At 38.2% G+C, this 22,982-nt stretch overlaps 1 non-coding gene across 1 annotated transcript; it reads left to right on the top strand.

The window, feature by feature from the left end:
* Positions 1-2,207: 2,207 nt before the first annotated feature.
* TRNAC-GCA lies at positions 2,208-2,280 on the top strand. The gene has a single exon. It is a non-coding gene; the product is annotated as a tRNA-Cys (tRNA).
* The last annotated feature ends 20,702 nt before the right edge of the window (positions 2,281-22,982 follow it).

Raw genomic sequence — 22,982 nt, 5'->3', positions numbered from 1 at the left:
CAGTATTTAATTCAAAGAATTCATCTGATTACAGGTAAGACACACCATTCCCTGTATAAATGGCAGCAAAAGCCTTTATTGTCAATTAGAGAAGGGAACACAAATGTGGAGGTAGAATTCATACCTTATCTGATTTGGAACCTGAATTATTTACTGTTGAGATTTGTATGAGATTAGATCTCTCTGCTTAAACACTAAATCAAGCTTAACAGGAGCAGATATTGCAAATAAACAATGTTCTCTCAAATGGTGTTTTTAATCCTTACATTAGAAAGGAAATCTAGCTGAGTCTTTTATTGCAGACATTGATGGCTCTATAAATTTTGATGAGCCGTGGGCTACAATTCATACATTCTTAAGAAAAAAGGTGTACATTGCTGACTTACCAGTGTAGCAGGATTTACAAGGCACTGGCTTAGTGGAAAGTCTGGGTTCCAGTTTTGTCTCTGCTATTGACTTGGGCAAATCCTTCCTCCTCCCTGGGTCTTGGTTTCCAAGTTTACAGATAATTGAATTACGCTAGTATTTTCTATCAATGAACCTTAGGCAATGAAGCAAAGTTCGTTAAGTTGCAGTTCTCTTGCTGTTTTATGCTATTGTTCATTATTTAGTTCTTTTGCAGCCATAGCCTATAGTTTTTAAAAATGATAACAACTTAAAAGACTGACATGGAGTCAATATGTTTAAAAATGTCTCTGGTATTTCATCTCTCTGGATGCATTAACCTTCTCATCATTGTGATGAATGTTAAAGTCAATCAAGAAAATGTCAAACTTCTGTCAATTTCCTCCCTTGCGTTTGTTACTATGGAGAAACAGCACTAAAAGTGAATCCCTTAGTTTAACTTCTTCATTTGTGGCAGTTAGGGGTCAAGAAGGTGTAGGCATCAAAGCATACTGGGAAGCTGGCCTGCTAGCACTCAGCATCTGGTCATTAAACCAACATGTGTGCACTGCCCCAGCCATGGAGGCCTAGAGAGATCCATTTGTAGGCTTTGACACAGCATTTGACACTCATGTGTGGGGACCCAGTCAAAAGTGACCTGCTCACTGGGACTAGGAATGAGATCTTGGTTTGGGCCCATAGACAAGTCATTCAAATTATCTATCTTTTATCCAGATGTCTCGACTTCACATCCTAGGCCTGATTACAGAGGGGTTTATTCAACTGGAAGGGCACATTTTGTTGCTTTTCATTGATTGCCTATCCATAGACAGTTTCCTTCTGAGGAAATGAGGATGTTGAGCAAGCTGATGTCCAAGGTCCCATCCAGCTGGGAATCTTGGTATGTGTGGTCTGTGGAAACCAATATCGCTTCTGATGAGTTAGACTTGCTGTTCAAAGACATACTTCTCCATCTCTCTCCTTAACCATTTGGATTATCACATTTATAAGATATCAGGGGTATTCCCATCTGCTTTAAGAAGGAAGATGAAGATGAAACAATTAAAAAAAAAAAAAAAAAAACAAGCTGGTCCCTGCTTTGTAAAGTAGTGAAGTTTACACTGACAATGTGAACAATTTTGACTACAAAAAGAAGCAATGAAATTTTCTTATTTCTTGGAATTATATGGACACTGGTGATGATGAATATTTTCTTTGGAGTTACATTTTTGCAGTTTGAACTTTTAGCTGGCTTCCTCCGAATATCTTTTTTTTTTTTTTAATCAATGTTATACTTTGAAGAACTGTTAATAAAATTATTAGAGAAAATGATGGAATATTTCCGCCTTCTCAATTTTAAAAGAGATTTTCATGATAAGGAAAGTTAGTGTCTGATACAGACACACTCAGAAAGTTGATACCAGCCACTTCAGAAATCAGTGATGGTTATTTTTGTCAGTGCAGTCAAAATTACTTAGTGAAGTATGGGTCTGATTTTCCTTTTTATTAAACAAAATCCAAAATGTCATCTACTTTTATGTCAGAACCTACTTTGAGCTTTGTTCTGTTTTGAACTTTGTAACCTACTTTAAAGATTTGGGACTTCTAGTGCTTAGAATTTGGGCTTTCATTGACAGGGACTGGGATTTGATTCCTGGTCAAGGAACTAAGATCTTGCAAGCTGTGTGGCCAAAATAAATAAATAAATAAATAAATTACTTCTCTTCTGTTTTTTATATAGTCTGAAGCTCAAACCATCTTGACTGTTTTTGACTATGAACAATGTGAACGCTAAGTGGTATTACCCATGCTTCAGGTAAGCTTCCCTGATGGCTCAGTTGGTAAAGCGTCTGCCTGCAATGCAGGAGACCTAGGTTCGATCCCTGGGTCGGGAAGATCCCCTGGAGAAGGAAGTGGAACCCACTCCAGTACTCTTGCCTGAAGAATCCCATGGAGGAGCCTGGTGGGCTACAGTCCATGGGGTTACAAAGAGCCGGATACGACTAAGTAACTAACTTTCTTTCTTTCAGGTAGGCAATGTCAGAGGAAAATTCCTCCTTTCCCTCCCTTGTTTCAATACCATCCTCTCCATGAACCTTGCAAAGTGAAATTGATCATTATAAAGTGATAAGAACTTTTTTAAGCTGAAAAAGATCTGACTTCTTTTTTGTTTGATCTAAAATTCAGCGTGCAATCACAAATGTGATAAAGACCTACTATGTGCTGGGCATTGGGTCAGCCACAGGAAGGATTACAAAGTCAAAAAAGGCATGGGCTCTGCATTTGAGGACCTTGTGTCTGGTTGTGGAAAATGGTGAGCACGATGTAGGAAAAGGCTAAGCAATGTCCCACATAGAGTCCTAGAATCACATCATTTTGGAGAGTCAGGAAGGGGATTCAAAGGAGTGAGAGGCTGACTTCTACAAGTCGGCTTCAGGAAAGGCATAACCCTGCTCCCTCACACCAGGTGTCTTACCCTGTGAAATGTGACCCAAACCACAACTTAGAATCTGCTGGGAAGCTTTTGAAAATCTGCAGATCTCCTGCATCAGACTCTCTGTTGGGCCACTATGACACAGGTGGAGAGCCAAGGCAGTGCTTTAAATGGGGGCAGCAATTTGCTCTTCAGAAAAATAGTGTGTTTTGAGAGTTGTCATTTCAGAAGTGTATCCTATACTAGCCAAACTGTTTTCTCCCTTTTGTTTCAAGATATGAACTGGGGTGTCAAAAGGAATCCAGCTGATTTTGTTAGAAAAATCAGAACATCTGATTATCTCATATCTCTACTGTGCCATTGGAATCTGGTCCTCAGGTTACAGTTGGGAGGCAGAAACAGTTCTTAGGGTGTATGTGCTCTGGATAGATGTGAGAGAGGGAAAGGCATTTTACGTGTGGAGGAAGTGGAGAAATGACGAGAAGAAGAGAAGTAATGCGATGACACTGGCAATGAGTCTAGACTCAGACCTAGACTCAAATCTAGGCCCTTTACTTCTTATTAATGTGTGACCTTGAAAAAGTCTCTTAAGTTCTCTGAGCCTCAATGTCTTTCTTTCTTTTTAAATATATATATTTTAATGGGCTTCCCTGTCGACTCAGAGGGTAAAGAATCTGCCTACAATGCAGGAGACACAGGAGATGCAGATTCTATTCATGTATCAGGAAGATCTCCTGGAGGAGGAAATAGCAACCCACTCCAGTATTCTTGCTTGAAAAATCCCATGGACAGAGGTACCTGGTAGGCTACAGTCCAAAGTGTTACAAAGAGCTGAACACAACTTATTGACTAAACACATAACACACACAGCACACATAGATATTTAATGAGTTAATGAATGGATGGATAAATTCTAGTAACTCTGAAGGTAATTTGGAAGCATTCATTGGCTTTCAAAATATTTAACCTCATATTTCAGAATCTAAAGTTTCCTCCAAATGTACCAAGAGGTAAATTCTGGAACAATAACTAAAGAGATAACTTTGCTCACCATCTGGGATTAGTGTAAGCTGTAAGGAGAATCTTTACTTTTATCTATACATTTTAAAAATTAACAGGGTATTTTATACATGTAATACTTAGATAATTAAAAGAATTTAAATTTTAGAAAAACAAATACAGCAATTGTACTAGAGCCAAAATAAAATAATTATGACCAGTAATCATTCCATCCATGTGGCTTTTGGGTTCTTGGCTGCCAAGGGAAAATGAACACTATAAAAGATTACAGAATTTTGTCTGATGAAAGGAAACAGACCAGTTGAGATGTTCTGTTTCTACTAAACTCTTCCCAATATTAAATACTATATTTCTATAAATTTTTTGTATAAACTAGCATATAAATTACAGAAATAACATTCAGGGTGCTATCTTATTAGAAGTTTTAAATGAATTGCAGAACCATTCTTCATAAAACATTTTCTTTCACCAGCTGATTTAAACATGATAGACATTACTATCTGAAGGCTCAGTAAAACAATTAAAGTAATCCAAATACATCATATTCAAGCAGTATAATCTGAATAAGGGTAAAGATACCATATTTTCATTATTTCACGTGATAGGATATATTATTTACATTAAAGTGTTTTCATAATGATCGTTACATAAATGTCACCTTTTTAATTAAATATTCTCACCAAAAACAATGGTAGCTGAACAATAAACTGACATTAAGATATAGTAGATGATCTGTTGCTAGTCTTCAATTATTCATCTTTCATGTGTGGGTAGAAAAAGTAATTAACAAAATAAAATGTGGGCTACAAAAACATGATTTATAACAAAACCAGATTATATGCTTTTTTTAATGTATGCACCTCTTCTCATCTTGATCAGTTCACGTTTAAGGACTCATTAATAAAATGCATTTCTCTTTTTAAATTGAAGTATACTTGATTTACAATGTTGTGTTAGTTTTAGGTGTATAGCACAGTGATTTAGTTATACATATATATATGTATATAATTTTAATATAGATTATCAATACAATTTGTTAATCTACTCATCTGTTGATAGAACCTCTACAGTTTTCAGTTTGGGGTTATTACAAATAAAATTACTATGACCATTTGTTTACAAGTCCTTGTGTGAACACACGGTTTCATTTCTCTTTGATAAATACCTAGGAGTGAAATGGTCAAAACATATTGTAGATTTATGTTTTTAACTTTCTAAAACATTGCCAAATTGTTCTCCAGTTTGCTTCTCCCATTTACATTCCCAACAGTTGTGTATGAGAGTTCTTGTTTCTTCACGTCCTGGCCAACACATAGTATGATCAGCCTTTTCGTTTTAGCCATTCTACTGACTATGTAGTTACATGTCATTTTGCTTTTAATATGCATTTCCCCAATGACTAATGATTTTTAACACTTTTAAATGTGCTTTTTAACCCCTCATATATTTTCTCTGATGAAGTGTTTGTCCAAAACTTTTGCCCAGTTTTCAGAACTTGGCTGTTTGCTTTCTTGTTAATGAGTTTTGAGGACTATATATTTGGATATAAGCTTTCTATCATATATATGGTTTGCAAATATTCTCTTCCTGTCTGCTGTTTGACTTTTAATTCCCTTATCATGTTGTTCAAAGAGAAGAAGTTTTTATTTGACTTTGATAAAATCTAATTTATCAACATGTTCTTTTATGATTGTACGTTGGTGTCACATCTGAAAAAATCTTTATCCAACCTAAGATCACAACTGTTTTCTCCTATATTTTCTTATAAAAGTTTTATAGTTTTAGGTTTTACATTTCAGTCTATAATCCATTTTAAGTTAATATTTTTGCATATTGATATTCAATTTTTCCAGAACCCTTTGTTGTTAAGACTGTACTTGCTCTACTGAATTGCCTATGCACTTCTGTCAAAAATCAGTTGTCTATATATGTGTGGTTTTGTTTCTGGACTTTTCATTTCTGTTCCATTGATCTATTTTTCTACTTTTATGCAAAAATAACATTGCTTTGATTATTGTAGCTTCACTATAAGTAAAAATCAGGCACCACTTGTCCTGTGACTTTGTTCTTTTCTAAGCTTGATTGAGTTGTTGGTCTTTTCATTGGAATTTAAAAACCATATTGAGAATACACAATGGAGAAAAGACAATCTCTTTAACAAGTGGTGCTGGGGAAACTGGTCAACCACTTGTAAAAGAATGAAACTAGAACATGTTCTAACACCATACACAAAAATAAACTCAAAACGGATTAAAGATCTAAGCATAAGACTAGAAACTACAAAACTCATAGAGTAAAACATAGGCAAAACACTCTCTGACATAAATCACAGGAGGATCCTCTATGACCCACCTCCCAGAATATTGGAAATAAAAGCAAAAATAAACAAATGGGACCTAATGAAACTTAAAAGCTTTTGCACAACAAAGGAAACTATTAGCAAGGTGAAAAGACAGCCTTCAGAATGGGAGAAAATAATAACAAATGAAGAAACAGACAAAGAATTAATCTCAAAAATATATGAGCAGCTCATGCAGCTCAATTCCAGAAAAATAAATGACCCAATCAAAAAATGGGCCAAAGAACTAAACAGACATTTCTCCAAAGAAGACATACAGATGGCTAACAAACACATGAAAAGATGCTCAACATCACTCAGTATCAGAGAAATGCAAATCAAAACCACAATGAGGTACCATTTCACGCCAGTCAGAATGGCTGCAATCCAAAAGTCTACAAGCAATAAATGCTGGAGAGGGTGTGGAGAAAAGGGAACCCTCTTACACTGTTGGTGGGAATGCAAACTAGTACAGCCACTATGGAGAACAGTGTGGAGATTTCTTAAAAAACTGGAAATAGAACTGCCATATGACCCAGCAATCCCACTTCTGGGCATACACACCGAGGAAACCAGATCTGAAAGAGACACGTGCACCCCAATGTTCATCGCAGCACTGTTTATAATAGCCAGGACATGGAAGCAATCTAGATGCCCATCAGCAGACGAATGGATAAGAAAGCTGTGGTACATATACACCATGGAATATTACTCAGCCATTAAAAAGAATATTTGAATCAGTACTAATGAGGTGAATGAAACTGGAGCCTATTATACAGAGTGAAGTAAGTCAGAAAGAAAAACACCATTGCAGTATATTAACGCATATATATGGAATTTAGAAAGATGGTAACGATAACCCTATAGGCAAGACAGCAAAAGAGACACAGATGTAAAGAACAGACTTTTGGACTCTGTGGGAGAAGGCGAGGGTGGGATGAATTGAAAGAATAGCATTGAAACATGTATATTACCATATGTGAAATATACCGTCAATCCAGGTTCGATGCATGAGACAGGATGCTCAGGGCCGGTGCACTGGGATGACCCTGAGGGATGGGATCGGGAGGGAGGTGGGAGGGGGGTTCAGGATGGGGAACACATGTACATCCATGGCTGATTCATGTCAGTGTATGGCAAAAACCACTACAATATTGTAAAGTAATTAACCTCCAATTAAAATAAATTAATTAACTAAAAAAAGGAAAAAAAATTACTAAATAGGAAAATATATATAGGTGTTTCAAGACAAACTTTTCTATTAAAACAATTTTGAATATTTCTGAAGATGTATGTCAAAATGGACTAATTAATTTTTAGGATAGCAGTACAAATTTTCCCCCAGAAATAATATAGTGTAGAAATATCCTGGTATAATCATAAGTTGAACTGAGTATTCTGTAAAGCACAAGTGGTAATTTATGTCTCAAAAAGCTTAGAATATTTTGGAAGTGATAATGATGGTACATCAATGATAAAGTCATTTTAACAGATTTCATTTATATTGTGTCTATTCATCAGATAATGAACTTGTAGTTGTTTTCTGAGAGAAAAGGGGGCATGTTCAATTAAGGTTAAAGAATATTAAAATAACTTGTGATAAAAAATAATAAAAATAAAAACCATATTGTCAGTTTCTACAAAAAAAAACCTGATGGGTTATTGATTGGGATTGTTCTGAATCTGTAGACCAACTTGGAAATACCTGACATCTTAATATTGAGTCTTCTGATCAGTTAACAAGGGCTCTATTTCTTCATTTGTTGACTTAATCATCTTGATAACATTTTATAGTTTTCAGTGCACAATTCTTTCACACATTTTGTTAAAATTTTCTCTTAGCTTATCTTATTTTTAGTTGCTATTGTAAATATTTTTGTTTCAGTATTTGATTGGTCATTGATACCATATAGAAATAAAATTGATTTTTGCATATTGATCTTGTAATCTACAATGTTGCTAAACTAAAATTTGTACTGCTATCCTAAAAATTAACTTATTAGTTTTACTAGCATGTCATCTGTGAATAAAGGTAATTTTATTTTTTCCATTCCAACATGATGCCTTTCATTATTTTTTCTTGCCTAATTTCCATGTTCAATATAAATGGTGAGAATGGGTATTCTTATCTTGTTCCTGATCTTAGGGGAAAAGCATCCAATCTTTCCCACTGAAATATGATGTTAGCTGTGTTGTTTTTATATGCTGCTTTTATCAGGTTGAAGAACTTTCCTTGTATTCCTTGTTTGTTGAGTGCTTTTATAATGAAAGAATACTGAAAGTGAAAGTGAAAATCTCTCAGTCGTGTTGACTCTTTGAGACCCCATGGACTATGCAGTCCATAGAATTCTCTAGGCCAGAATACTGGAGTGGATAGACTTTCCTTCTCCAGGGCATCTTCCCAACTCTGGGATCGAACCCAGGTCTCCCACATTGCAGGCAGATTCTTTGCCAGCTGAGCCACAAGGGGTATTAGATTTTGTCAAATGCTCTTTTTGAGTCTGTTGAAATGATCATGTATTTTAAAAATTTTAATCAATTAGAGACTTCCCTAGTGGTCCAGTGGTTAAGAATCTTTGCTTCCACTGCAGAGGGCATGGTCGCACCCCTGGTCAGGGAAATAAGATCCAGCATACCACCTGGTGCAGCCAAAAAAATAATTAGCCAATAAATATGGTATATTACATTGATTGATTTTTGGATGTTAAACCAATATTGAATTCCTGGGAAAAATTGCACATAGTCATGGGGTATAATCCTTTTTATAGATTACTGGATTTTGTTCACTGGGCTTCCCTGCAGGCTCAATAGTAAAGAACCTGCCTACAAATGCAGGAGAACTGAGTTTGATCCTGGGTTGGGAAGATGCCCTGGAGAAGGAAATGGCAACCCGCTCTAGTATTCTTGCTTGGGAAATTGCATGGACAGAGGAGCCTGGCAGGCTACAGTTCACAGGGTTGCAAAAAAGTTGGACATGACTTAGTGACTAAACAATAACAAAAATTGGCATTGAGTTTTATTTTTCTGTAAAGTCTTTGGTTTTGGTTTCAGGACAATATTGACCTCAGAGAACCAGTTTGGAAGTGTTTTCTCCTTTTCTATTTTTGGAAGAGTTTATGAAAACCACCTGACCTGCCTTTTGAGAAATCTGTATGCAGGTCAGGAAGCAACAGTTAGAACTGGACATGGAACAACAGACTGATTCCAAATAGGGAAAGGAGTACCTCAAGGCTGTATATTGTCACCCTGCTTATTTAAATTATATGCAAAGTACATCATGAGAAATGCTGGGCTAGATGAAGCACAAGCTGGAATCAAGATTGCTGGGAGAAATATCAATAACCTCAGATATGCAGATGACACCACCCTTATGGCATAAAGTGAAGGACAACTAAAAAGCCTCTTGATGAAAGTGAAAGAGGAGAGATAAAAAGTTGACTGAAAGCTCAACATTCAGAAAACTAAGATCATGGCATCTGGTCCCATCACTTCATGGCAAATAGATGGGGAAACAGTGGAAACAGTGGCTGACTTTATTTTTCTGGGCTCCAAAATCACTGCAGATGGTGACTGCAGCCATGAAATTAAAAGGCGCTTGCTCCTTTGGAAGAAAAAGTTATGACCAACCTAGACAGCATATTAAAAAGCAGAGACATTAATTTACCAATAAAGGTCTGTCTAGTCAAAGCTATGGTTTTTCCAGTAGTCATGTGTATGGATGTGAGAGTTGGACTATAAAGAAAGCTGAGTGCCAAAGAATTGATGCTTTTGAACTGTGGTGTTGGAGAAGACTCTTGAGAGTCCCTTGGACTACAAGGAGATCCAACCAGTCCATCCTAAAGGAAATCAGTCCTGAATGAGGATGACAGAGGATGAGATGGTTGGATGGCATCACTGACTCAATGGACATGAGTTTTATTAAACTCTGGGAGTTGCTGATGGACAGGGAGGCCTGGCATGCTGCAGTCCATGGGGTCGAAAAGAGTCAGACATGACTGAGAGACTGAACTGAACTGAGTGGTAAAGAACCTGTGTGCCAGTGCATGAGATGTAAGAGAATCGGGTTCAATCCCTGGGTCAGAAAGATTCCTGGGAGGAGGGCATGGCAACCCACTCCAGTATTCTTGCTGGGAGAATCCCATGGATGGAGGAGCTTAGTGGGCTATAGTCCACAGGGTTGCACAGAGTCAGACACAACTGAAGCGACTTAACACACACACAACACACACACATGAAGAGTTGGTGCTAATTCTTCTTTAAATATTTGGTTTAATCCACTAGCAAGTCCATCTGGACCTGAAACATTCTCCCACGGATATATTTTAACTACAGCTTCAAATTTCATTAATATATAGAGAGCTATTTGGGTTATGTACTTCTGTTCCTTGTCCTTCTCCTTTTTCCTCCTCTTTCTTTTACTTAGAAATAAAGTGAAGGATACATCAAAGAACGAGTCAAAAGGAAGAGATGCATAGGGCAAGGTATGCGGGAAGCAACATGGAGCCTCCATGCCCTTTTCAGGTGTGTGAACCTCCCAGAACCTTGAAGTGTTAGCCAACCTGGGAGTTCCCCAAACTGTTTTGTTTAGAGATTTTTATAGAGGTTCCAGGGCTTCCCTGGTGCCTCAAATGGTAAAGCGTCCACCTGCAGTGTGAGACCCGGGTTCGATCCCTGGGTCAGGAAGATCCCCTGGAGAAAGAAGTGGCAACCCACTCCAGTACTCTTGCCTGGAAAATTCCATGGATGGAGGAGCCTGGTAGGCTACAGTCCATGGGGGTTGAAAAGAGTCAGACACGACTGAATGACTTTACTTTTACTTTCATAGTTTCCGTTACATAGGCACGACTGATTAAATCATTGGTCACTGGTGAGTTACTCAGTCTTCAGCCCTCTCACTCCTCTCCAAAAGTGGAGTGGGAGGCTGAAAGTTCTAACCTTCTAACCACATGGTTGGTTCCTCTGGCAACCAGCCTCCTTGCTGAAGCTTATATAACAGTCTACCAAGAGTTAACATAAGCTCAGGTCTAACTGAAAAGTATTTCTTCTTGGGTGAGCTTTGGTAGTTTGTGTCTTTCATAGAATCTGTCTATTTCATTAAAGTTGTCACATTTATTGGCGTACATTGTTCATACTATTTTCTTTTATTTTTTGTCCCTGGAATCTGTTGTTTGTGTCACCTTTCCCCTACCTGATATCAGGTCTCTTTTCTGCTTTTGTCTCTTTTCTGCTTTTGTTTTCATTTGTCTGGCTAGGTTTGTCAATTTTATTGCTATTCTCAAAGAATCCCCATTTGGGCTCATTGATTTTATCTATTGTTTTTCTATTTTTTATTTTATTGATATTATTTGGTCTTTATTTTCTTTCAACTACTTTTTGGAGTTTAACTTGCTTTTCTTTTTATAGATTCTTAAAAGAGAAGCTAAGGTCATTGATTGAAGGTATTTCTTCTTTTCAAATACAGGCGTTTAGCAATATAAAATTTCCCTGTACATACTGCTTTGGTGGCATCACATAACTTCTATTGTGTTTTCATTTTTATTTTGTTTAAAATATATTGTAATTTCTCTTTAATTTCTTCTTTGACCCATTAGTTACTTAGGAGTGCATCATTTAGTTCCCAAGTATTTGGGGATTTTTCCAGACATGTTTCTCTTATTGACTTCAAATTTAATACCATTGTGGTCAGAGAATAAAGTTTGCATAACTTGAACCCTTCTAAATTTATTCAGACTTGCTTTATGACCAGAATATTATATCTATCTTGATAAATGTCACATGTGAACTTGAAAAGAATGTAAATTCTCATGTTACTGGGATTATTCTGTAAATGTCAACTAGATTAATTGAATTGATATTATAGTTCATATTTTCTATATATTTACTGATCTTTCTACTTCTTTTATTCACTTATCAAAATAAGGATATTGAAATCTCTATGATTGTGGATTTGTCTGCTTCTCCTTGCAGTTCTTTCAGTTTTTGTTTAATATAGTTTGAAGCTCTGCTATTAGGAGCAAAATGTTAAGGAATTTTTCTTCTTTGGATTAATTGACAATTTTATTATTATGAAATGACTTCTTTAGCTTTGATGGTATTCTTTCCTTTGAAAGTTCCGTTTTCTGATGTGAATACAGCCACTCTGGCCTATGGCTAACTCCATCACTATTTTAGTACAGGGGCAAAACTCAAACGAGGGACTCTCTACCTAGGGAAGTAAATGGAATGAAATTGATCACGAAGTGTCTCCACCAAGAAGCTGGAAGCTTGTTACAGCTGTTCATAAAAAAAGAATTCCACCAGTGTCCCTCAGAAAGGTAAGGTGTATTTCTCCAGAAGGCTTCTTTAGAAGGAAAAAAGTTAGGACACTATCAATTCCAACGGTAAAATAAAATATACAAGCAGCTCCTGCAGCTCAATTCCAGAAAAATAAATGACCCTATCAAAAAATGGGCCAAGGATCTAAACAGACATTTATCTAAAGAAGACATACAGATGGCTAACAAACACATGAAAAGATGCTCAACATCACTCATTATCAGAGAAATGCAAATCAAAACCACAACGAGGTACCATTACACACCAGTCAGAATGGCTCCTATCCAAAAGTCTACAAGCAATAAATGCTGGAGAGGGTGTGGAGAAAAGGGAACCCTCTTACACTGTTGGTGGGAATGCAAACTAGTACAGCCACTATGGAGAACAGTGTGGAGATTTCTTAAAAAACTGGAAATAGAACTGCCATATGACCCAGCAATCCCACTTCTGGGCATACACACTGAGGAAACCAGATCTGAAAGAGACACGTGCACCCCAATGTTCATCACAGCACTGTTTATAATAGCCAGGACATGGAAGCCACCTAGATGCCCATCAGCAGATGAATGGATAAGGAAGCTGTGGTACATATACACCATGGAATATTACTCAGCCATTAAAAAGAATACATATGAATCAGTTCTAATGAGATGGATGAAACTGGAGCCCATTATACAGAGTGAAGTAAGCCAGAAAGATAAAGACCAATACAGTATACTAACGCATATATATGGAATTTAAAAAGATGGTAACGATAACCCTATATGCAAAACAGAAAAAGAGACACAGAAGTACAGAACAGACTTTTGAACTCTGTGGGAGAAGGCGAGGGTGGGATGTTTCGAAAGAACAGCATGTATATTATCTATAGTGAAACAGATCACCAGCCCAGGTGGGATGCATAAGACAAGTGCTCGGGCCTGGTGCACTGGGAAGACCCAGAGGAATCGGGTGGAGAGGGAGGTGGGAGGGGGGATCGGGATGGGGAATACATGTAACTCCATGGCTGATTCATGTCAATGTATGACAAAACCCACTGAAATGTTGTGAAGTAATTAGCCTCCAACTAATAAAAAAAAAAAAAGTGTCCTGCAGGTGAGGATACATGTTGAGAACTTTTTAATGTAAGTAACACATTCATCTGGTTAATCCAAGCCCCTCCCTGCATCCATTCTTCACTTTTAGGTTGTAGTTTTTTTTGCATGCAAACACCCAGCACAACTTGCAGCTTGTAATATCAGCCTCTTCCTCCCTAAACTGTTAGAACCTAAGCCTGGGTAGCACACCTATTGAGATGAGCAAGACCTCCCACATTTGAAACAAAATTGGGACACCCAACAGAGCAAGTTTATTCACTGAAGTCTTGACAGCCTGAAGGCAGTGATTTAAGACTGGAAAACAGAAAACTGAGGAGAGTTGTATAGACACTGGGGAAAAAAGGTAGGACGAAAAATTTCCTTGGTAGTAGCCAGGAAGTGAGTGGGTCTTCAAAGTGTGTAGAGATATTTGTAGGAGGGAAATGAGATAATTCCCATCCACACAGACTTAAATATGGTCATGTTACCCTGGATGGATTGAAGGTAAGACATACCAAAAACCCTTACAAGGTTGAAGGGTAAGAGAAAGCAGAGCGTACCACTGAACAGGGTGGTTCTGGGGAAATGTTTTCAGGAGACACCCTCTCCCTGCCATGTAATCCACCAGACTTGACATGGGGAGATGAGGAGGGTGATAGGTCAGTTTCAAGGGCCATTTAAGAGTGTTAAAAATCACCCCTTTCTCCCACCAGAGTGATTTGGCCTTGCCAGCATCTCCCCCTCCTCCATGAATGTGTCAGGATGGTGCTTTGTGATGTCTAAGCCCTCCAAGGCTACCATTGGCTGGAAGAGAGCCTTGCTGACCAAACAAAGCCTAAGGGTGTGGCCCTTCCTTGTCCTGGGAGGGGCATATATGGACAGATCAGGAAGACTGGTGGAGCATTGGGAGCACCAATATGGAGAGGGAGACCTGGAAATCACAAACACCTACCACTTCTATAGAACAGCAGACCTCAAACACCAAAGCAGGGAAGAAGAGGATGCCCTCTGAGTATAGGCCTGGAGGCAGTGTGAAGGTGAGATGACCCCACTCAAAATCCTCATCCTCTTCCCCATTAACATGCCCACAAGAGTCTTACCCTGGACTTAACTGGCATGCCCCTCCTGAGTCTGCAGTCCTTTTCTCAAAGCCCCTGTTCTCATCTATCTCCTACCCTCTCCCCCAAAACCATGGCCCCTCTGTGCTGATTGTATTGTCTTTCCAGAAGGCCAACAGAATCATGCAAGTGAAAAGATGCCGTCAAGGGAATGTGAGCCGAAGACGCTTTCTGAAAACTCTCATTCCTTCAATTAAATCCAAGAAAGCTAGAGAGCCAGCACTAACCAACTGCCATCCCAGGATGAATGAGACACGGGCTGAAAACCAAACGGAACCAAAGGAAAATCAAGAGACTGTGAAGAAACCCACCATTTCCAGTGATGACCAGGGCAAGCAGAATTTGGGAGTGGTGGCGGAGACCACAGAAATCCCTGCAGAATCTTTAAAGTCTAGCTCATGAGGAATGGCTAGTTACTTAGAGACCAAACTATGCATCAATATAGTACACTCATGGTTATGAGAAAAATAAAAGCCTGTTGTTGAAAACTTGTGTCTGTCTTTGTAAGCTCTCTGATGGTCGAGAGGGAAGAAGAGGAGAGGCAGGGGTGTGAGACAAAGGTGGGGCTCTGTAAGGTTGGGGATTGGACCAGAAGGTCTACAGTTAGCCAGAAATTGAGGTGAGGTCTGAGCACTAAAGACAAATTTCTTCACACTATCTCCCAGGCAAGGGAATATGTCTTGGGATTTCTACATGGGTTTGCAGGGGTTGGACAGTAGTCGTATCACGTCATGGTATAGATTTCAGGAACCTATATTAGGTGAAATGTGTCACTGGCCCCTACCCCCAAAGGCAGAAAAATACATCAGATAATCACCTCTAGGCCACAACACAGTGGTGTTTGGTGCATCTTACCCTGTGTGGCTTCCTTGGGGGCTCAGACAGTAAATAATCCGCCTGCAATGTGGAAGACTTGGGTTCAATCCCTGGGTTGGGAAGATCCCCTGGAGAAGGGAATGGCTACCCGCTCCAGTATTCTGGCCTGGGAAATAACACAGACAGAGGAGCCTGGTGGGCTCCAGTCCATGGGATCACAAAAATTCGGACACAACTGAGCAACTAAGCATAACACCCTGTGCTATAAGCAGCTAAAAGCCTCCAATGCACAGAAAGACTTACCCCACTAAAAGTCATGGGCAACACCTCCGAGAAAAGAATAGTGTTTGGAGGCTATGACCCCACACTGATCAGGTCACTTGTTAAGAATATTTGGGATGGAACAGTTGGCTACCGAGGGTGGGGCAGGGAATGGGAATTGCCTCCTTGGTGCAGGCAGTAAAGGGGAGCCTGGTCTGCAAACACATTTGTAACTAAACTTTTTATTTTTAGATAATTGTAGATTCACATGTAGTTGTAGGAAATAATTTAGCTAGATCTCATGAACCCTTTAGCCAGTTTTCCACAATGGTAACATCTTCCTTCTTGAACTATAGTACAGTGTCACAACCATGATTTTGTCATTGATACAGTTAAGATATAGAACATTTCCATCATCAAGTGAAGCCTCATGTTGCCATTTTAGAGACATTCACTTCCTTCCTGTTACGAATTGAATGTTTGTGTCTCCCTAAAATTCACATATTGAAACCTTAAATCCCCAGTATTTGGAGGAAGGGACTTTAGGAGATAATTGAGTTTGGATCAGGTCATGGGCTAAAGACATCATAATGGAATTGTGCCTTTATAAGAAGATGAGGGTAACAAGCTTGTTCAGTATGCTGTGTAAGAATACAGTAAGAAGGCATTTGTCTTCTAACCAGGAAGAGGGCCCTCACCATGAACCAAATTTGCTGACACCATGAGCTTGAACTTTCCAGCTTTCAGAACTATAAGAAATAAATTTCTGTTAAACCATCCATAAATCAGGACTTCCTTGGTGGTCCAATGGCTAAGACTCCGTGCCCCCAATGCAGAGGACTTCGGTTCAATCCCTGGTCAGGGAACTAGAACCCACATGCTGCAATTAAGTGTTCGCATACCACAATTAAAGGACCCTCATGCTACAACGAAGTTTGGAGGTCCCGCATGCTGCAACTAAGACCTAACACAGCTGAATAAATAAATAAATATTAACAACAACAAAAAGAGATAAAGGCAGAAATCAAAAATTGAAAATAGAAAATCAATGAAAACAAAGCCTTGCTGTTTATAAAATCAATAAAACTGATAAAACTCTAGCCAGATGGACTGAGCAAAAGAGAGAAAACATAAATTACTAAAATTTGTAATAAAAGAGAGGATATCATTATGGGTACTATGGACATTAAAAGGATGATTAAGTAATAATATGGATAACTGTATGCCCATAAATTTGACAGCTTAGATAAAATGGACAAATTGCCTGAAAGATATAAACTAACAAGAAGTCACAGGAAACAGCTAACCTGAAAAGTCATATTCCTTTTTTATAAAGATGACAAAATGACCATTAATTTCTTTTTGGGACTCTATGATTTCCAATTCTGGGTATATTGGACACAATATCAGGAACATAGCTGCAACCTTTGTTTATATTCACAATGCCTCCTTTCAAATCAGCCCTTGTCAGTAGCTCTGAGATGTATTGTCCCAATGAGGCTTCACAATCCCACCTACACATTCCTGTGGAGAGGATCCTTTTATATGTTCCATGTAAGTTGTTACAGAATATTGAGTCGAGTTCCCTGCACTACATAGTAGGTCCTTGTTGTTTACCTATTTTATATACAGTAGTGTGTACATTAATCTCAAACTCCTAATTTATCTCCCCCCTACCCTGCTAGCCCCTTGGGTTAGCATAAGTTTGTTTTCTATGTCTGTGAGTCTATTTTAATTTTGTAAATAAGATCACAGACTCACAGACATAGGAAACAAACTTAAGGTTATTTGATTTTTTTTCCTATTGAGTTGTATGAACCGTTTGTATATTTTGGAAATTAAACCCTTGTCATTTGCGTCATTTATAAATGTTTCTCCCATTCTATAGGTTATCTTTTCATTTTGTTTATGGTTTCCTTTGCTGTGCAAAAGCTTTTAAGTTTGATTATGTTCCATTCATTTATTTTTGCTTGTATTTATTTTGCCTTGGGAGACTGATCTAAGAAAAGATTGCTACAATTTATGTCTGAGAATGTTTTGCCTACATTCTCTTCTACGAGGTTTATGGCGTCATGACTTATATTTAGGTCTTTAAGCCATTTTGAGTTTATTTTGATATATGCTGTGAGTGTATGTTCTAACTTAATTGATTTACATGAGACTGTCCACCTTTCCCAGCTCCACTTTTTGAAGAGACTATCTTTTCTCCATGGCATATTCTTACCTCCTTTGTTATAGATTAATTGACTGTAGGTGTGTGGGTTTATTCTTGAACTCCTTATTCTGTTCCACTGATCTACATGTCTGATTTTGCCTGCATGTGTCTAACATGTACCATTTGATGAATTTGGGCATATGTATACACACATGATGGGGCCGAGGTGGCTTAGTGGTAAAAATCTGCCTGCCAATGCAGGAGATGCAGAAGACATAGGTTTGATTTCTGGGTCAGGAATATCCCTTGGAGGAGGGCATGGCAACCCACTCCAGTATTCTTGTCTAGAGAATCCCATGGACAGAGGAGCCTGGCAGGCTACTGTCCATGGAGTCACAAAGAGTCAGAGACAACTGAGGGACTGAACACACACACACACACACACACACACACACACACACACACACACACACACCCATGACACCATCACCATAATCAAAATAATAGATATATCCAAAACCTCCCAAAGTTTCCTTATGTTCCTTCATTATTGTTTTTTATGATTTTTTTTCTATGTGTGTGGTAAGAACACTTAACATGACATCTACCCTCTTATAATTTTTTGAGTGTACCACACAGTATTATTAACTCTAGACACAATATTATATAGCAAAACTATAATATATTTATCTTGAGTAATTGAAGCTTTTTTTTCCATTTATTTTTATTAGTTGGATGCTAATTAGTAATTGAAACTTTATACTCATCAAATAAAAATGCCCCATCTCCTCTTCTCCTAGCTCCTGACAGCCACCATTCTACTCACTGTTTATTTGAGTTTGACTGTTGTAAATACTTCACATAAATGGAATCATGCAGTATTTTACTTCTGTGACTGGCTTATATCACTTAGCATAACATAAAAAAGAGCCATCATTTACAGTAGCCCCAGATAATGGGATGTTTAGATATAAATCTAAAAACTTATGTGCAGGACATGTATGCCAAAAACTACAAAATACTTGTGAAAAAAATTAAATAAGATTTAAATAAATAGAATGTTTTCCAACTCATGAATTGGAAAACTCAATATTGTTAAAATGTTAGCTTTGTTAAAATGTTAAATTGATATATGGATGCTGTCCCCATAAAAATCACAGCATTTTTGCAGATATCCACAAACTTATTCTAAAATTTATATGGAAAGTCTTTTGGAATAGAATAGAAAAAAATGTATGAAAAGAGCAAAGTTGGAGGATTCACACTACCTGATTTTAAGACAATACACATTTATAGTAAACAAACCAGTGTGATATTGTTCAGGAGATAGATACATAGAGCAATGACAAAAGATTGTAAAAGTTAAAAACTGACCTGCATGAATATGGCCAATTGATTTTTGACAAAACAGCAATGGAAGTTCAGTGGAGAAAGAATAGCTTTTTCAACAAATGGTGCTTGTACAATTGCACACCCATGTGCAAAAATGTTGATTTACCTCAAATCTATACAAAGGACTCAAAGGACTTTCCTGGTGGTCCAGCAGTTGCCTTCCAGTGAAGGGAGTGCATGTTTGATCCCTGGTAGCTCAAATGGATCATAGTCCTAAATGAAAACTTTTAAGCTATAGAAGTTCTAGATAAAAACATGAGAAAAAAATCTGCGTGACATTAGGCTGGACAAAAGGTTTTTAGATCTAATATCAAAAGCATAATCCATAAAAGAAAAAATAATCAATTGGACTTTATATAAATTAAAATCATTTCCTCCCCAAAAGACAATATAAAAAAGAATGAAAATTGAAACCACAGACTGGGAGAAAACATTTGTTAATCACATGTCTGACAAAGGACTTGTATCCAGAATTTAGCAAGAACTTTCATAGCTCAAAAATAATAGCAAACTATCCAATAAAAATATGGAGACAAGATTTACACAGACACACCATCAAAGAAGATATATGGATGTGTCAAATAAGATATGTGGAAGATATATATATATAGACAAATATGTACATGAAAAGATGTTCGGCATCATTAGTTTGGAAATGCAATTTAAAGCCACAGTGAGAACCACTATACATCTATTAGAATGAATATCAATCAAAAACATATAAAAAAGAAAAAATATATATATAAGCAAGTATTGGTGAGGCTGTAAGACTATTAGAACCTGATACAGTGCTAATTTGCAAAATGGTACTGCCACTTTGGAAGACACTTCGACAGTTTTTTAAGTTAAACATACACTTCTCATATGACCCAGCAGTCCTACTCCTCGGTATTTACCCAAGTGAAATGAAACCACATGTTCATACAAAAACCTGTACATCAATGTTTAGAGTAGCTTTACTCATAATTGTCACACAAAACCTGGAAACACTCAAATACTTCTCAACTAGGGAATGGCCAAATAAACTGTGACACATCCATTAAATGGAATACTCAGTTCAGTTCAATTCAGTTGCTCAGTTGTGTCTGACTCTTTGCGACCCCTTGAACTGCAGCACGCCAGGCCTCCCTGTCCATCACCAACTCCTGAAGTTCACTCAAACTCATGTCCATTGAGTCGGTGATGCCATCCAACCATCTCATCCTCTGTTGTCCCCTTCTCTTCTTGCCTTCAATCTTTCCCAGCATCAGGGTCTTTTCCAATGAGTCAGCTCTTCGCATCAGGTGGTCAAAGTATTGGAGTTTCAGCTTCAGCATCAGTCCTTCCAATGAACACCCAGGACTGATCTCCTTTAGGATGGGCTGGTTGGATCTCCTTGCTGTCCAAGGGACTTCCTCAACAGTCTTCCCCAGACACCATGGCGATTCAACAAGCATTCAAATTCTCAGTGCTTCATTCTGTGTATAGTCAACTCTCACATACATAATATGTACTGTAAAATACATATGCCTTGACTAGATGAATCCTTTGTTGGCAAAGTAATGTCTCTGCTTTTTAACTTGCTGTCTAGGTTGGTCAAGGATTTCCTTTCAAGGAGCAGTGTCTGTTAATAATTTCAATTGGCTGCAGTCACCCATCTGCAGTGATTTTGGAGCCATAAGCCTTGCTTTAGTAACAGGTGATCATTTTAATCAGAATATGAAATTGTTATTTTTCCAACAAATCAGTGATATATTTGGAAAAGACATTTCCTTTTGGAGTTAGATATTAGAGTCACTAGTACAGGGAAGTCTTTCTTGCTTTTTAAAATAAACCATTCTATTAGCCAAGAAAAATTAAGTCAACCACTGTTTCCACTGTTTCCCCAGCTATTTGCCATGAAGTGATGGGACTGGATGCCATGATCTTAGTTTTCTGAATGTTGAGCTTTAAGCCAACTTTTTCACTCTCCTCTTTCACTTTCATCAAGAGGCTCTTTAGTTCTCTTCACTTTCTGCCATAAGGGTGATGTCATCTGCATAACTGAGGTTATTGATATTTCTCCCAGCAATCTTGGATCGCACTTAGGTGCTTCAATGCCAGCACAGTTTTCCAACATGAGTACTGGCTGCATATAATGGTTAAGATTAAGCAGGGTGACAATATATAGCCTTGTAGGTACTCATTTCCTATTGGAACCAGTTGTTTTCCATGTCCTAATTCTAAATGTGAATATTCAGTTTCAGTTCAGCACTCAGTCGTGTCCGCTCTTTGCGACCTCATCCATTGATCGAGCATGCCAGGCCTCCCTGCTCCATCACAATACTCGCGGAGTTTACTCATACTCATGTCCATTGAGTCGGTGACTCTACGCCATCCAGCCATCTCATCTTCTGTCGTCCCCTTCTCCTCCTGCCCCCAATCCCTCCCAGCATCAGGGTCTTTTCCAATGAGTCAACTCTTCGCATGAGGTGGCCAAAGTATTGGAGTTTCAGCTTCAGCATCAGTCCTTCCAATGAACATATTACTTAGTCATAGAAAGGACAAATGATCGATACATACAATAACATGAGTGAACTTCAAATGCATCATGCTGGGTTAAAGAAGCCTCTTTGAAAAGGCTACTTACTCTATGACCTCATTCTTATGACATTGTGGAAATGGCAAAATTATGGGGTGGAGAACCGGTCAGTGGTTGCCAGGGGTTATGTGTGTGGGACAGGAACTTTGATTACAAAGAGGTAGCATAGAGAGCTTTGGGGGGATAGTTATGGAACTGTTCTGTGGCTTGGTTATGATAGTGTGCAATGACTCTGTGTAAATTAGAAAACTTTTAATTATAAACATTATAAACTGAAAAAATAATCCCTCCAGGTGGTTTCTGGGTAAAATCTTGTGAAGGAGCAAGGGCAGGTGTGAGTACACCAGTTTCTCGAAGAAGTTCTTTCAATTTTTCTGTGAAAGGCACAGGTAGACTGGGCCAGGTTAGGGACACAGGAATTGAATCAAGATTTGAGAGCTCTAAGGAGATAGAATAAACACCAGTGTATAGTGATTGATTAATCATGTCTCAGTGGGAGTGCACTGAATCTAGAATGACTCTTAGGTTTCTAGTTTGGTAACCAGTCAGTATTGCCCTTTATAAAATACAGAACAGAGGAGGAAGGCCAAGAATTGGAAGAAGGATACTATACTTACCTGGAGACATAGCACACGGCAGAACAAGTTCTATCTGTGGATGGATGTCAAGGTAGAGATGGTCAGCAGTGAACGGGAGATCACGATTTGGGAGCCCAGCAGCTTGGAGTTGGTGTCACATGCAACATGGTCCTGTTTTCATCTGACCCTCTATTACATTTGACAGTTTGCCTCTGCCTCCTTCTTGCAGCCCTCTGCTCTCTTAACTACTGAGCCACTGCACCATCCTGATTCTCTTCACATTTCTGTGTCTTTTTTCCAGTCTTCTTTGTGGATTCCTCTTTGTTCATCAATAACTCTTGAGAACCTACTGTGTGCAAGGTGTCATACTATGTGTTAAAGATGCAATAATAAGAGTGAGTCAGTTCGTGCCCTGAAGGACTGTAGGGTCTAGTGAACTCTTCCTTGGCCTGGTCTTTAAATTATAGCATGCCAGGCTCCTTCCCACCACTCTTCCTGGTGTTCAGATACTGTCCTGTTTGAGTCCAGCCAAATA

The sequence above is a fragment of the Cervus canadensis genome, chromosome X (assembly GCF_019320065.1).
Source record: "Cervus canadensis isolate Bull #8, Minnesota chromosome X, ASM1932006v1, whole genome shotgun sequence".
Taxonomy (NCBI): domain Eukaryota; kingdom Metazoa; phylum Chordata; class Mammalia; order Artiodactyla; family Cervidae; genus Cervus; species Cervus canadensis.
This window is presented reverse-complemented; position numbering and strand designations above follow the sequence as displayed.